Below are 15,469 nucleotides of genomic sequence, written 5' to 3'. Positions count from 1 at the left end.
AGTTTGGTTCACATTGGTAGTTTTCACAGTAAAAGACAGAAAGCATCATATAACAGAGAGATGGAGACTCACCACTAGAGACCAGCTGGAGAGAACAGAGCAGCAGCACAAACAGCAGAGCAGACAGGTTCCTCATTCTAGCAGAATGGCTGATTTTACACACAGAGAGAGACTGTGGGGGCAGAGTGGGCCCTGTACTACAGGACAGAGGAGCTGAGCGTGTGTGGAGTGACATGCAAGCCATCATTTATACACACGGACTGAGCTGCTTCTCTGTCTGAAATCCCCAGTGGCTCTAATTTAAGACACGTTTCTCTGTATAAACTTCTGCTGAGTCAGTCTTGCTGCTGTGATGTTTCCTTTCTCTTTACACTTACATCACTTCTGTGTGCCTACACAGTCTCAGCTATTTACAGACCACTTACAATTTGCCCCAAGAAACGGAAATGAACATCTTATCTCACATCTCCTATCATGCCGTCAGAAGAAGTATGAGACTGACAAGGCTGTTTACACAGCTAAAACAACAAAAACTCCCTCATGTTGCTGTAACCATTCACTGGCGATAGAACATCACAAGCATTTTACAATTTATATCACCCCATTTTGATTTATGACATTCATGTTGTCATCATACCAGTTCCCAAACAACTGAATATCTCCTTGACTACAGACAAGAATGACTACAGACCTGCAGACATCATGTGCTTTGAGAGACTGATATTACATCACCTCTTAATCCTGTCTGACAGCCTCTAAGACCCGCAGACATTCACATAGAGCGTTAACAGTTCTGTAGATGATACCTCAATATATATATACACTACAGTCTACAACACCTGGATGCCCTTCACATCTTCACCTGTGTGTTGTTTGGAGATTTTAGCTCTGCGTTTAATCTCATCATCCCCGATGTTCTTATGCGTACACTGAGGCAGCTCAATGTTTGCTACTAGATCCACAACGTCCTGTCCAACAGGAAACAGTGTGTAAGGCTGGGTGTTTCAGACCCTCTCTGCCTCAGTATCAGTGCTCCACAGGCCTGTGTGTTCTGCTCTCATTACACAAATGACTGCACCTCTAACTCTATTAAACTTATTACATTTGCAGATGACACCAGTCTGGTCGATCTCATCTCTAAAAATGATGAGTCCAAATACTATAAGAAAGTGAGGCATCTGGTGTCCTGGTGTGGAACTACCAGACTGTAGTTTTTGTGGAGATAACCATTGATTTCAGAAGCTAAATCCTCTGATACCACTGGGAATTCTCAGCTCCACAGTGCACAGGACAGAGTCTTACAAATCTCTGATCACCACCATTCAGCAGGAAGTGAAATGGAGCAGACACATTGCAGTTATGGAGAAAGGTAAATAATATATAAAGAAGGATAAGGAAATAGCTGTGTTCAGGTTTCTATAGTCCCAGTCCCATTTTGTGTGGGTGTTTGTGTGGGTGTGTGTGGGTGTGTAAGGAAAAGAAATCTTGGTTAATATTATTTTTATAATGTTATTCTCACCCAGTTGTTATTTTTTGTGGACAGTAATGAAAGTACCTGTGCTGATGTGGGTAGGAGGAGGAACATGAACATGAGATGTGACATTCAGGTTTCACTGTCACACAGGGACTTCCAGACTCACTGTGTGTGTCCCAGTGGCCACTTGCGATTTTAGAGATGAACATTATTTATTTATTTATGCCACCACCACCTCAACATAAATAGGACACTTCACCCAACCACAAACTAAACACAACTAACAAACCACTCGAGTCTACTGATGTCAATCAGACAGTTTATGATCATATGAATATGGTTTATGATCATATGAATATGGTTAATAGAATGTGGGCCCAGTGTAAAATGATCACCAATAGTGTTTACTTGTGTCCTGTGGGACTTACAGTGTAGGTGTTCATTCTTACATAAGACCAAAAAGGCCATGAGATATTTTTTCTTGAACTGAAGACACCAAAAGTAACGTCTTCAAAACCTTTTTTTTCAAATCCTTATCTATAGATAACAAATGTTATCCTTTAGACTAGTAAGTTATATACAAACAAAATTACATTTTAGGAACCAGAACACCAAAGTCCACGCATGTCAGGGATCTCAGCTCTAACCACGACACCAGAAACACGGAAAATGTGTTTGTAACTAAAGGCAGGAAACACATGCAGGAACACTGCCTGCTACAGATTTCTTTTCCTGTTGAACAACTGGCAGACGGGGGAACCCTCTTCCGGAGAAGCAGTGAGACTGAGACACGAGGGAAGACTGTCCCTCATAGAGCAGCCAAGAAAGACAAAGGACACTGTAGCCCAGTGAAAATATCATGAAAAGCGAGAGATAAAGTATTGAATGGAATAGTTCCTTTAATAGTTGTGTTTTATGGAATTTTATTTTATAAATGGGTTACATGTTGTATTTGGTAATGGGTAACACAATACTGTATGGCAAAATTGAATGTGCTGTGTATCCTGAGTTTGTTCTGTGGAGTATCCAATCCCGTGACTTCTTCACGGGTGACGTAGGAAGGAGCAAGAGAGAGAGGAAGAGAGAGGCGAGGAAGAAAAAAGAAAAAAGTAAAACAGTGAAGTAACCAAACAGTGTCTTAGATGAAGAATCAGTACTAGTTAAAGCAGCGTGTGAGAGAATTTGCTTACGCTGCCCAAAAACGTCCATGATGGCCAGTTAGTGTCACTGGTAGTTGGTGGTGTAGAGAAGCATGAGCTTTTTCTTCATATTTGATGATAATTATTGTTTGATGTTTTAACGTGTCACAGTGATAGTTGTTTTGATAGTTATTACTCATTCTAAGTAAAGTAAACCCATAGGTTGGAGGAGATATGGGTAAACTATTGAACTGGGAAGTCTGTTATATTAATCAAGTCTAATTCGTGACATGTTACAAACCCAACGCCCATCCTAGCTTGTGGAGGTCCTGGGGTGTTACAGTACTCTTGTTGAAAATTCCCACTTGAAAATTCCCACTTCCCAAACATTTACAAATGTAACACACACAAAAAAGATGCTGTGACACTGTTAGCTACAGGTGTGGCCACTGTAGTAAAATTAGAATATATTATATTTGTGAAATTATTGTATGAGTGTATGATTTAGTATTGGAATATAGCCAGAAAATGCATGAATTTCTATCCTCTGCAGAAACCTCTCCACTGGCTCCCACTGAGATACTTGAAGATACCTCAAGGTGAAGAGTCAGGAAAGCTCTGCATAGGTACAGGATGGCATTTACTCTTGTTATAGGGCCATTAAAAGCACCTGTTACACAGAATGGAGAGAACGGAGCAGCAGCACAAACAGCACAGCAGACAGGTTCCTCATTCTAGCAAAATGGCTGATTTCACAAACAGAGAGAGACTGTGAGGGCAGAGTGGGCCCTGTACTACAGGACAGAGGAGCTGAGTGTGTATGTGGACCTGTGTGAGGAGCTGAGAGTGTGAGGAGCTGAGTGTGAGAGGAGCTGAGTGTGTGTGTGAGGAGCTGAGTGTGTGTGAGGAGCTGAGTGTGTATGTGGACCTGTGTGAGGAGCTGAGAGTGTGAGGAGCTGAGTGTGTGTGTGGACCTGTGTGAGGAGCTAAGTGTGAGAGGAGCTGAGTGTGTGTGTGAGGAGCTGAGTGTGTGTGAGGAGCTGAGTGTGTGTGTGAGGAGCTGAGTGTGTGTGAGGAGCTGAGTGTGTATGTGGACCTGTGTGAGGAGCTGAGAGTGTGAGGAGCTGAGTGTGTGAGGAGCTGAGTGTGTGTGTGAGGAGCTGAGTGTGTGTGAGGAGCTGAGTGAGGGGGGAGTGACCTGCACCCTGTCATTTATACACACAAACAGAGCTGTTTGTCAAAAATACCTAACTGTTAATAATAATTATTATTATTACTATAAGAATAATATATTGTATTTATTTATGCTTTCCAAGGACCAAAAGATGCTTACAATTGTCAGTAAAAAGATCTTGATAGACATAAAAGACAACATGTCCAGTGTACATGACATTTACAAATAGCACTTACAGGACACTGGCACAAGCTGATGAGAGGGCTGTTTATGTTTGAGAAGTATTCTAGGCAAAAGAAAAAAAGATATTTTAACGCTAGATTTGAATATAGATGGAGTTGCAGACTGTTGTACCAGAGGAGAAAGCGATCCAGAGTCAAGGAGCACATCTAGAAAAGGCACGATCGCCATGTAGGCTGGAGGAAGGAACAGGAACAGTACACAACCCAGCTGAGGAAGATCTGAGAGTGCGAGTAGGTTTGTAAGGAAGGAGAAGATCAGACAGGTGAGGAGTGAGGTCATTTAGGGCTTTGTAGGTGAATAGGAGGATTTTAAACTGAATACAATATTTTACAGGAAGCCAGTGGAGATTATTGAGAACAGGCATAATGTGATGGAGCTAGCGAGTGTGGGTGAGTGAGGTTGAGTGCAGGTGTGTGTGGGTGTGTGTGGGTGAGTGTGGGTGAGAGTGGGTGTGTGTGGGTGAGAGTGGGTGAGAGTGGGTGTGTGTGGGTGAGAGTGGGTGAGAGTGGGTGTGTGTGGGTGAGAGTGGGTGTGTGGGTGTGTGTGGGTGAGAGTGGGTGAGAGTGGGTGTGTGGGTGAGAGTGGGTGAGAGTGGGTGAGAGTGGGTGTGTGTGGGTGAGAGTGGGTGTGTGTGGGTGAGAGTGGGTGAGAGTGGGTGAGAGTGGGTGTGTGTGGGTGAGAGTGGGTGTGTGGGTGAGAGTGGGTGTGTGGGTGTGTGTGGGTGAGAGTGGGTGTGTGTGGGTGAGAGTGGGTGTGTGTGGGTGAGAGTGGGTGTGTGGGTGAGAGTGGGTGTGTGGGTGAGAATGGGTGAGAGTGGGTGTGTGTGGGTGAGAGTGGGTGTGTGGGTGAGAGTGGGTGTGTGGGTGAGAGTGGGTGTGTGTGGGTGTGTGTGGGTGTGTGTGGGTGAGAGTGTGTGAGAGTGGGTGTGTGTGGGTGAGAGTGGGTGTGTGGGTGAGAATGGGTGAGAGTGGGTGTGTGTGGGTGAGAGTGGGTGTGTGGGTGAGAGTGGGTGTGTGGGTGTGTGTGGGTGAGAGCGGGTGTGTGTGGGTGAGAGTGGGTGAGAGTGGGTGTGTGTGGGTGAGAGTGGGTGAGAGTGGGTGTGTGGGTGAGAGTGGGTGTGTGGGTGAGAGTGGGTGAGAGTGGGTGTGTGTGGGTGAGAGTGGGTGTGTGTGGGTGTGTGGGTGTGTGTGGGTGTGAGTGGGTGTGTGTGGGTGAGAAGGCAGCAGAGTTCTGAACCATCTGAAGTCAGTGAACAGAGGAGGAGGTAACACAGAATACAGTTACAATAGTCCAACCGGCTAGAGATGAATGCGTGAATGGGAGCTTCTACAGCAGAGAGGGATGACCTAATTTTGGCAATGTTATGCAGATTTTAAAAATATTTTTTAACTGTTGCTTAACACTAAATGATAGTGGAATCAAGGATGACACCCAGATTTCGAACCAGGGGTGAAAGAGATACAACTGTAACATCAATGGAGAACCAGCTTTATTGCAAAATGATTTAGAAACAAGCATCATGATTTCAATCGTATCACCATTTAGCATAAGAAAATTACACTTCATCCATATCCTGATTTTTGATAGATGGGTTTCCTCTATTCAAGAGGTGGATTTTTATTGGATTTAGTATCAAGATGAATCTGGATGTCATCCGCATAGCAGTGGAAGTCAAGGTAGAAGTGACGCAAGATATGTCCTAAAGGAAGGATGTACACAATGAATAGGAAGGGCCCAAGAACTGATCCTTGAGGAACTGATTTCTATCAGTTAGATATGATGGGAACCGGTACAGGGCGGAAATGCCCAGCTCACGCAGTCTAGGCAGAAGGATAGAACAGCTTACCGTGTCAAAGGTTGCACTTAGATCTAGCAGCAGAAGAATATAGAGAGCACCAGGATAAGCACACATGAGGCAATCATTAGTGATTTTTATTCAGGACTTTCAGTGCTGTGGTAGGGATGGAATCCAGAATGGCTCAAAGTGATTTTTGGTTTCTAAATACTTTTGAAGCTGATGTCCACATTAATGTGGGAACATGCCAGGGTGGATACATCACTCCAAATGGTACATCCCCTGCTCTCTGGCCAGAGAGCACATCTGTGTGCATCATATGTGTGATGTCAATGTCTCGGTTAGTCCCTCCCAGCTTCCATGTTCCATGTTTTCCCTGACTTATTTATTTTAGTTTCATTCTGTAGTTTCGTTTTCAATGCCCCTCGTTTGATTTTCCACACCTGTCCCTTGTTTCTAGTCTTGTTAAATTCATGTACTATAACCCTGTTGTGGTCCCTCTTTCTTGGCTGTTCATTAGGTTCATTGTGTTTGATGGTTGTGCATGTCTGAATGTGAATGTCTTAATACCTGAGAGCCTGTATCTGCCTGTTTGTAAGTTTTGTACTCCGTGCCTGTGTTTCTTCTAGCCTTCGTGTTTAGTCTTAGCTCTTCCTACCGTCTTTGCTATAGCCTGCTTCCTCAGTTTGCCTTTGTGTGCCTTTGGTTTGTTTATTCTAGCCCTTGATTTGTGTGTAATGTATCCTCGCACTCTTCGTGTTGGCTCTATGACACTGCACTACCCTAACGACTACGACTCTGGATTTGCCCTTAATAAATCTCGCTCTTCTCCGCACATGCGTCCGCCTCCTTACCGCTCACCGTTACAGTCAATAAGATCAAATTTTTTATTTCATAGTTGCAAGCCTATTTTGTTATCTGCTATGTATTACAGTATATACAGCATGTATGCTGTTGCAATACTGTTCATGAAAAAAGCTGTCCACTTGTAATTGTATTTTGCTTTATGGTGTGTATGTACTGAAAATTCACGAATAGCCTATATATTTGTGAACATACATATACATACAGCACCAATCAAAGGTTTGCACAGACCTGACAATGTATGTTTTTAATAGTAATGAAGGCATATTAGTCTAATGGGTTATTCTTATGATTGTTTCAAAGACAAATATAATTTGGGAAATGCGTTAGCCTATATATGAATTCATTTTCAAAAACAAACACACACGGTTTTAGATGCACCTTAAGCAAATAGTTATTTCAGAACTGTCGTTCCTCCAAACTGCCACCCCAGCATCACTCCAAACGCGGATGCATGTGCAGAGAAGAGCGAGATTTATTAGTGGCAAATCCAGAGTCCGTGTCGTTGCAAAAGTCCAGGGTCATAGAGCCAACACGGAGAGTCTGGGAATGCACGATAAACTAAACAAAAGCACACGAAGACAAACGGGAAGCAGGCTATAACAAAGAGGCTAGGAAAAACAGGCTTCCATTCACAAACTAGACTTACATTTGCAAACCGTTGGCTACACTTACAGTGATCAGCCATAAGACTTAACTAATACATGATCTAATGAACACTAAACGAGACACAGGGGCAAATCATAAGGGGCTGAAAAAACGAAACTAAGGAACGGAACCACAAGAAGAAAGTAAAGCAAAACACGAGAATGGAAACCATAAAAACATGGACGCTAAGAGGGTGACCAATCGTGATTCGACACGTTCTTTCTCCTTCCAGGTTGCTGATTTTTTATAAACATGTTTTGAAGTGTGAAGCACTAAAGAGTGAAACACTTACAATGTGTTAATATACATCTATGAGGGGTAAAAGTGTTCCAGAGGGTTAATGTGTTCTACAGGGATGGAGGGAGGGATGCGAGGAAGAAAATAAACAGCTCCTCAAACCTTGCTAAGCACAGCTGCAAAGGTGTTAACGGCTTCCAGTGGAACTGATCGTGTGATTGCTGAATTCTGTGTACTACAGCACCATGACTGCTCATACCCAGCCAAATGCTTCTAAAGTCATTGCATAATGATTCACTGTGCAGCAGGATAATCACCCCAAATGCAGCTTTTGAATATTTTGACAGCCAAAAACTGGAATGACGACTTGGTGCAGAGTACCCCAGCCTGTGTCATGTGTATGTAGGTGAGGCTGTTTCATGTGCTGGCCCATCTGTTTCCTGTCCTAGTGGAGTGTGTTTGTGTTTATGGGTTAATTGTGTTTGCCTCTCATAGCGTGCATTTCAAGATGGCTCTTGAGGATGATATTAGAGGAGAAGGAGAAAGGAGAGTGGGAGAGAGAGTGGGAGAAGGAGAGAGAGAGAGAGAGAGAGAGAGAGAGAGAGAGAGAGAGAGAGAGAGAGAGAGAGAGAGGCCCACTGTGCAGCTAGGCAAGACACTAGCGAACTCCACTGTCTCCATGACAATATGGAGTATATCACGGATGTGATATGAAATGTAAATGCAATCTTTAGCTGCCATTTCCCCCCCACTAGTAACTACTTACTTTCTCTCTCTCTCTCTCTCTCTCTCTCTCTCTCTCTCTCTCTCCCTCTCTCTCTCTCTCTCTTTCCCTCTCTCTCTCTCTCTCCCTCTCTCTCTCTCTCTCCCTCTCTCTCTCTCTCTCTTTCCCTCTCTCTCTCTCTCTCTCTCTCTCTCTCTCTCTCTCTCCTCTCTCTCTCTCTCTCTCCCTCTCTCTCTCTCTCTCTCCCTCTCTCTCCCTCTCTCTTGGTCATACATCATCCATCTGAATTACATCGCACATATTAATGTGTGTATGAGGAAATTGGATGCTTAAGTCATTCATGTAGCAAAACATTTTTGATGTGCAGTATGTTTACCACAAATTTAATACTTTTTCATTTTTGTTTATATTACATGACTAGGGATTCAGTGTCATAACCTCATAATAACGACGTCCAGTGTTAACTTACCATCACTTGTCTATGTGAGAGGGGAAATGTTATCTGTGTGTGATGCTGTTCTGTGGTGTTAGAGGTCAGTGCTGCATAGGGGTGTTGGGGGTCAGTGCTGTTTTGGGGTGTTGGGGGTCAGTGCTGTTGTGGGATGTTGGGGGTCAGTGTTTTTTTAGGTTGTTTTGATTGTGGATCCTTGTAAAGTAAAACATTTAATATGTTTGTTTGTTTTTTCAATTCAGTATGAGCAAATCTGGAAGATAACAAACATACTTTTGTGTGCATTCAAGACTAATTTACATTCTTGAAGAGTGTCATCAGCCTTCAGATGTACATTATACTCTTTCGCTGTGAAAACAATATCATCAATATAAATTCAAAATAAAACCTTATGAGCCTCATTTTAAAAGTTGATCATTGATTGATGAGCTGACCGGTGTCTTCCAGCAGAGGAATCTGGAGGGATATGTGGGCTTTGCCAATCTGCCCAACCAGGTGTACCGCAAGTCCGTCAAAAGGGGTTTCGAGTTCACTCTCATGGTTGTTGGTAAGTCACACACCTTTAGTCTTGTGTGTGTGTGCCTGCTGTGTGTGTGTGTGTGTGTGTGTGTGTGTGTGTGTGTACATGTGCAAGACTGTGCCTGCAACCGCACGTGTGTGTGTGTTTGTCCATGTGTTGGAGACAGAGGACACAGGTGGTCATACTTGAGTGACACATTCTTTACTTAACTGTTTGTGTGCTTGTGCATGTATTTATGTGTGTGCACGTGCGTATGTTAGAGAGAATCTGGAGGCAGTGATTGCTGTTGGAAGCCTTCGGCATTAAGCTTTGTTCGAGCATGGGGTGTTTGTTCAGGTTTATTTGTGTCTGTTTGTCTTTCAGACTTCTGTGTTAGGATTTGTAGGCAGGGCCTGGACACGCATGTGTTTTTTTGGACCTACAGGATGTGTTTTGTGGTGGGAGCAGAAAGAACAGGGAGAATCCCTACTGTCTGCTCAGTGGGGCTGGATAAACTTTTGTTTCATACATACAGAAGACACGTGTACACACACACACACACACACACACACAATGTGGGTGTGAGGCATGCTACAGTGCTCCATTTTTATTGCATTCTGTCAGCTGTGACTAACTAACTCAAGGAATATGGATCTGTGTTCACCATAGTAATGAGAGAGGGTGAGTTTTGGATCTCTTTAGCATGTTGTTAAACAATTTCTTTCTCTCTCCCTCCCCCTCCCTCCCTTTCTCTCTCTCTCTCTCTCTCTGTCCTTGCTCTTTCCATCCCTCCCTCTCTCTCTCTCTGTCCTTGCTCTTTCCATCCCTCCCTCTCTCTCTCTCATTCTGTTCGCTGCTCTTTTGTGTTCATGTTTATCATATAGATTATATTTGTTACTTCAGACTTCCACCCACGTAGATGTTAAATGGTCTGTCTCACTCTCTCTCGCTCTCTATCTAGACTAGAGTGATGGAAGAAAGACAGACATTCTTCCATCACTCTAGTCTTTGGTTTTTCTTTCTCAGACACACACACACACACTCTGACACAAACAAACGCACACGCCCTCACACTAACAGACAGCGCTGAGAGTGAGACGTAGACACTCTGCCAGTGCGGGGGTAGAGGATGTAATGGGAGACAGCTGGAGGGGAATAGTTTTTATCTACGCTGCTCACAACAGATCCCAGAACAGCTGCAAAGCCTGCTGGAGAGGCAGAGGACTGAGAGCGTCTCTTAGGCGCAGTTCTGAAGTCGGACAGAGAGTGTTAGGAATGTCGCCATTCTCCTGTCGCTCACAGTGATGGACGGCATTAAACTTTGGCTCCGTGCTACATTTTTCCCTCCGAAACTGCTGAGAGGGAAAAGAATCGGTTTCCTGTCCTCTTTTTCTTTCTCTTTTTTCTCTCCCAAGCATTTGCATTCACTGTTTTTTTAATCTGTCTCTCCAGCTGGAAATTCTGTTTGGGAGAAATGTGGAGCGAGAGCTCAGTGTCGCACACTCAGACATGCAGCAGAGAGATGTTTACTGCAACAGGCTCTCATCCTGACTCCAGCAAGCCAGTGAGACCTGGGGAAAATAGACCGTGCGCGTGTGCGTGTGTGTGCGTGTGCGCGTGTGCGTGTGCGTGTGTGCGCGTGTGTGTGTGCACGTGCATGCGCGTCTTCGTTGTTGAATAGTTTGGAGCATGCCAGCTGCCTGGAGGTGATCACACCTGCAGTTGTCTGTGTGTGCATGTGCATGGGTGTGTCTCTTGACTCACCTGTTTTAGGTGATCTGATAGCAAGGTGTGTTTGCCCAAGTGTTTTCACTGAAGGCTTTAAACACAACTGAATAATCACGCAGACACATACGTGCACATGCAGACACACACAGCTTTGGACTCCTGACAGTAATATTCTACAAGTCCTATTCTCCTGTCTGGAATATTTTCAACAACATTAAGGATACCTTACATAGTAAACATTTTTCCCATTGAAATCTGGAGATTAAGAATGGCCAGGTTTGTGTGTGTTTGTTCGTTTGTGCCTGTGTGTGTGTGTGTGTACCTAAGTATATATTCACTCACAGTTGTTGTAGACAGCAGAGCTTTTGGCAACTAACATAAGTGTCACTTTTGTTTACCTGTGGGTGTGTTCATCTATGCAAGTTTGTGTTATCTGTGTTTATCTGCTTATCTCTTTGTGAGTGTGTGTGTTTGTGTCTGCGAGTGTGTGTGTGCATGCTAATTTTTGAATAGTTTGAGTCTGTTACACACAGCATGTGCTGCCTGGGGTGATGAGACACTCACAACCTTTAGGTAATGTTGTCCAGAAGAGAAGCGCACACACACACACACGCACACACACACGCACACACACACGCACACACACACGCACACGCACACGCACACACACACGCACACACACACACACACACACACATGCACACACACAGCAACGACGGAGGCAACGACTCAATAATCAACCACATTAAAGCATGTGTGTGTGTGTGTGTGTGTGTGTGTGTGTGTGTGTGAAGTTAGCTTAGCCACATTTGCTAAGTCAGCTGCTAAACTTTATTTTGGAGGCATGCTGCAGAACCAAGTAAAGAATGCTTGAGGAGGAAAACCAATGTGTCTGAGACTGAAGCTAAACAAGATCTCAGACCGCAACCTCAGACCTCAACAACCTCAACCTCAGACCTCAACCTCAGACCTCACCATCCTCAGACCTCAACACAGAACTGGTTCCACAGAAATATAGAACATCCCTCATCACTGGGAATTGGTTTGGATTCAGATTTTCCAACCATAGCCAGCTGTGAAGATTAGATTAACACACCGTTGCCTGATAGTGGAAACACCAGTGATGTTTCACCACGTGAAGCCCACGCTTGTCTGGGAGTACAAGGAGGTAAGCATGCGTGCGACGGTTAGCCCCGCTAGCAGCAGTGCTCTGCCCAAAGCACCAGTGCAGCAGTCCAGCAAGACATCGTTCACTCCCACTACTCCATTTGACAGGAAGAGCACGAAATGGAGAGACAAGAGGATCAATAACTCACTGCAGCGATTACTTTAATTGTCCCGAGTAATTGAATTTCTTTAAAACAATTTATTAATTGAAATATATTAATTTACATTTTGTGCTTGCAGTTCTGCCTCAGGTGTAAACTTCCATTTCTGCAATAAAGAAAAGGCAGATTTTTTTATTGGCATTGATTCACTCATGTTTTGGCTTTATGAGTTAAGATTTGTCATTTATTTTTAAATGCATATAAACATCAATAATAGCAAATGCCTAACAAAAGATCAAGTCTAACGTATTTTATACTTATTTCACATATCGTAATGTATTATCATCTGGATAGTGTAAAATATCATGATATGAATTTTAGCTCATATCACCCACCTCTACCACTGGCCAAATCGAAGCTTCATTAAACCACTCCTGTTAGCTTAGCTCATGGCTAGGAAGCAGACTATGTGTACCTACCCTCTCCTGTCCTGTCATTTCCTGTTAACTGTCCTGTTACGATGTTACAGTGCACTGTACACACAAGTGGGTCTGTGTGTGTGTGTGTGAGGGAGAGAGAGTCAATAAGCGGGTCAAGCATTCTTATTATTTAGGTGTACTGAGCCTTTAATGCCATATTGAATGTTTGTTGCCCTCAGCGTGAAGTCAGTTTAGGTTTCTGTTGTTCAAAGGTTAGAATACATGCTATTGAATTATAATGTGCATACACCACCTCGTGAAGCACCACACCTCATGTTGGATATGATATGATACGATATATGAGACGATACTCTGCTATATGATATATGACATGATGAGCGTTTCGTACAGTATGCCATTTAGATTAGTTAGCAGTGCCAGTGTCTTGAGACGGGAGAATCTCTCGCGTCTCCGGGTGGATGGATCATATAGCAAACAGGCCACAAACCCCACTGGCATCTGTGGTGTCCAAGCAGAGGCTGTTGTATTCATCTTGAGTGTGGAACCCTGTGGCTCCCAGCACTGAGGGGCACACGGCAGCAAACTGCCTCACTGAATCATCGCTTACATGAAGTACCATTAAATGACTCACTTTCCCATCATGCCTTTGGCTCTCTCTGTCGTTTGCTCCTCCTGGTTTCAATAAAATAAGGCAGATCAGTTTTCTCTGCTGCTACAGATGGTCTTTTGATTTAAATGCTGCGTGTGTGTGTGTGAGTGTGTGTGTGTGTGTGTGTGTGTGTGTATCAGTATACACTGATCTACCTGTCTGTCTCCAGTATATTAGAGGATAGCATTTGACATGTGAATACTGCTGCCAAAGGGATGCGCCGAGTCTCAGTCAGTCTGCGGGCGGGATGCGCCGAGTCTCAGTCAGTCTGCGGGAGGGATGCGCCGAGTCTCAGTCAGTCTGCGGGAGGGATGCGCCCAGTCTCAGTCAGTCTGCGGGAGGGATGCGCCCAGTCTCAGTCAGTCTGAGGCAGGGATGCGCCCAGTGTCAGTCAGTCTGCGGGAGGGATGCGCCGAGTCTCAGTCAGTCTGCGGGAGGGATGCGCTGAGTCTCAGTCAGTCTGCGGGAGGGATGCGCCCAGTCTCAGTCAGTCTGAGGCAGGGATGCGCCCAGTCTCAGTCAGTCTGAGGCAGGGATGCGCCCAGTCTCAGTCAGTCTGTGGGAGCGATGCGCCGAGTCTCAGTCAGTCATAGCAGTAGACATGTAGAAGTTTTTCTCACTCACTAGAAAAGAGAATGGAAAGGGAAGGCAGCAAGCATCAGACGCGTGTGTGTGTGGGTGTGTAGAGGGGTGTGTGTGTGTGGGTGTGTAGGGGGGGATGTTTGTGGGGGGGTGGGTGTGTGTAGTGGGGGCTGTGTGTGTGTGTGTGTGTGTGTGTGTGTGTGTGTGTGTGTGTGTGTGTGTGTGTGTTATATTTAACTAATATGTCACTGAGACACACAGATTGGGTCTGGAAGTCCCTGTGTGACAGTGGAACCTGAATGTCACATCTCATGTTCATGTTCCTCCTCCTACCCACATCAGCAGAGGTACTTTCACTACTGTCCACAAAAATAATCAATATCATTATAAAAATAAAGCCATGTTTGGCCAAGATTTCTTTCACTCACACACCCACCCACAGACACACACCCACTCACGCATACACACCCACACCAACAGAATGGGACTGGGACCACAGAAAGCTGAGCACTGTTATTTCTTTATCTTTGTCCATATATTCTTAATCTTTCTCCATAACTGCAGTGCTGTGTCTGTCTCATGCCAACTCCAGACTAGTAGTTCCACACCAGAACACCAGATGCTTCAATTTCTTTTAGTATTTGAACTCATCATAGTTAGAGATGAGACCGACCAGAATGGTGTCATCTGCAATTGTAATAAGTTTAAAAGAGTTATTGTTAGAGGTCCAGTCATTTGTGTAATGAGAGCAGAGTAAAGAGAGAACACACAGGCCTGTGGAGCACTGATACTGAGGCAGAGAGGGTCTGAAACACCCAGCCTTACACACTGTTTCCTGTTGGACAGGACTTTGTGGATCCAGTAGCAAACACTGAGCTGCCTCAGTGTGCACATAAGAACATAAGGGATGATGGGATTAAACACAGAGCTAAAATCTCCAAACAGCACACAGGTGAAGATGTGAAGGGCATCCAGGTGTTGTAGGATGTAGTGTATATATTGGGGTATCATCTACTGTCAGTCAGGATTATGAGGTGATGTAATATCAGTCTCTCAAAGCACTTGATGACTACAGGTCTGTAGTCATTCAATGAGATATTCAGTTGTTTGGGAACTGGTATGATGACAGAGGCCTTGAAACAAGCAGACACAGCACACTGTGTCAGGGACTGACAGAGGAGATCAGTGAGGTTGTGGGAAGATGTTCAGGACAGTGACAGAGATCAGCAGGAGAGAGACCATCCAGGCCGCTGATCTCTTACACCTCAGTCTCCTGAGAACCTGCTGTTCAGTGATGATGTGCTTGCTGGTATTTATCTCATGATGGGGAGAGCTGGCTAGTTGGTGGGTAGAAACTGGAATAGTGCCTGAAAATGGGATAAAAGAAAAAACAAATTAGTAACAGTGTGATTAAAAAACAAGTGCTTTTTAACTTTAAACAGCATATGTTTGTTAAAAACCTGTATTCCCAGGTGAGAGGAAAAGTAGCCATAAATATCATAAATCATACAACATGCAATATTATTAAACTTGACAAATGTCACTAATTGTGTA

The 15,469-nt window shown here is 44.3% G+C and overlaps 2 long non-coding RNA genes across 2 annotated transcripts in view; one reads left to right on the top strand and one right to left on the bottom strand.

Annotated features, from left to right (window-relative positions):
- Positions 1-9,796: 9,796 nt before the first annotated feature.
- LOC145652816 (uncharacterized) lies at positions 9,797-12,436 on the top strand. Its single transcript, XR_014119085.1, has 2 exons — positions 9,797-9,929; positions 10,701-12,436. It is a non-coding gene; the product is annotated as an uncharacterized LOC145652816 (long non-coding RNA).
- Positions 12,437-12,532: 96 nt separating this feature from the next.
- Positions 12,533-15,469, bottom strand: part of LOC118240633 (uncharacterized) — a 37,191-nt gene continuing 34,254 nt past the window's right edge. The window contains exon 4 of the long non-coding RNA XR_004775541.2: positions 12,533-15,282. This is a non-coding gene — a long non-coding RNA (uncharacterized LOC118240633). The remainder of the gene's footprint in view (positions 15,283-15,469) is intronic.

Source organism: Electrophorus electricus, chromosome 21 (genome assembly GCF_041902795.1).
Source record: "Electrophorus electricus isolate QZ-2024a chromosome 21, ASM4190279v1, whole genome shotgun sequence".
Lineage (NCBI taxonomy): Eukaryota > Metazoa > Chordata > Actinopteri > Gymnotiformes > Gymnotidae > Electrophorus > Electrophorus electricus.
Note: the sequence above shows the minus strand (reverse complement) of the source record. Positions and strands in the feature narration are given on the sequence as shown.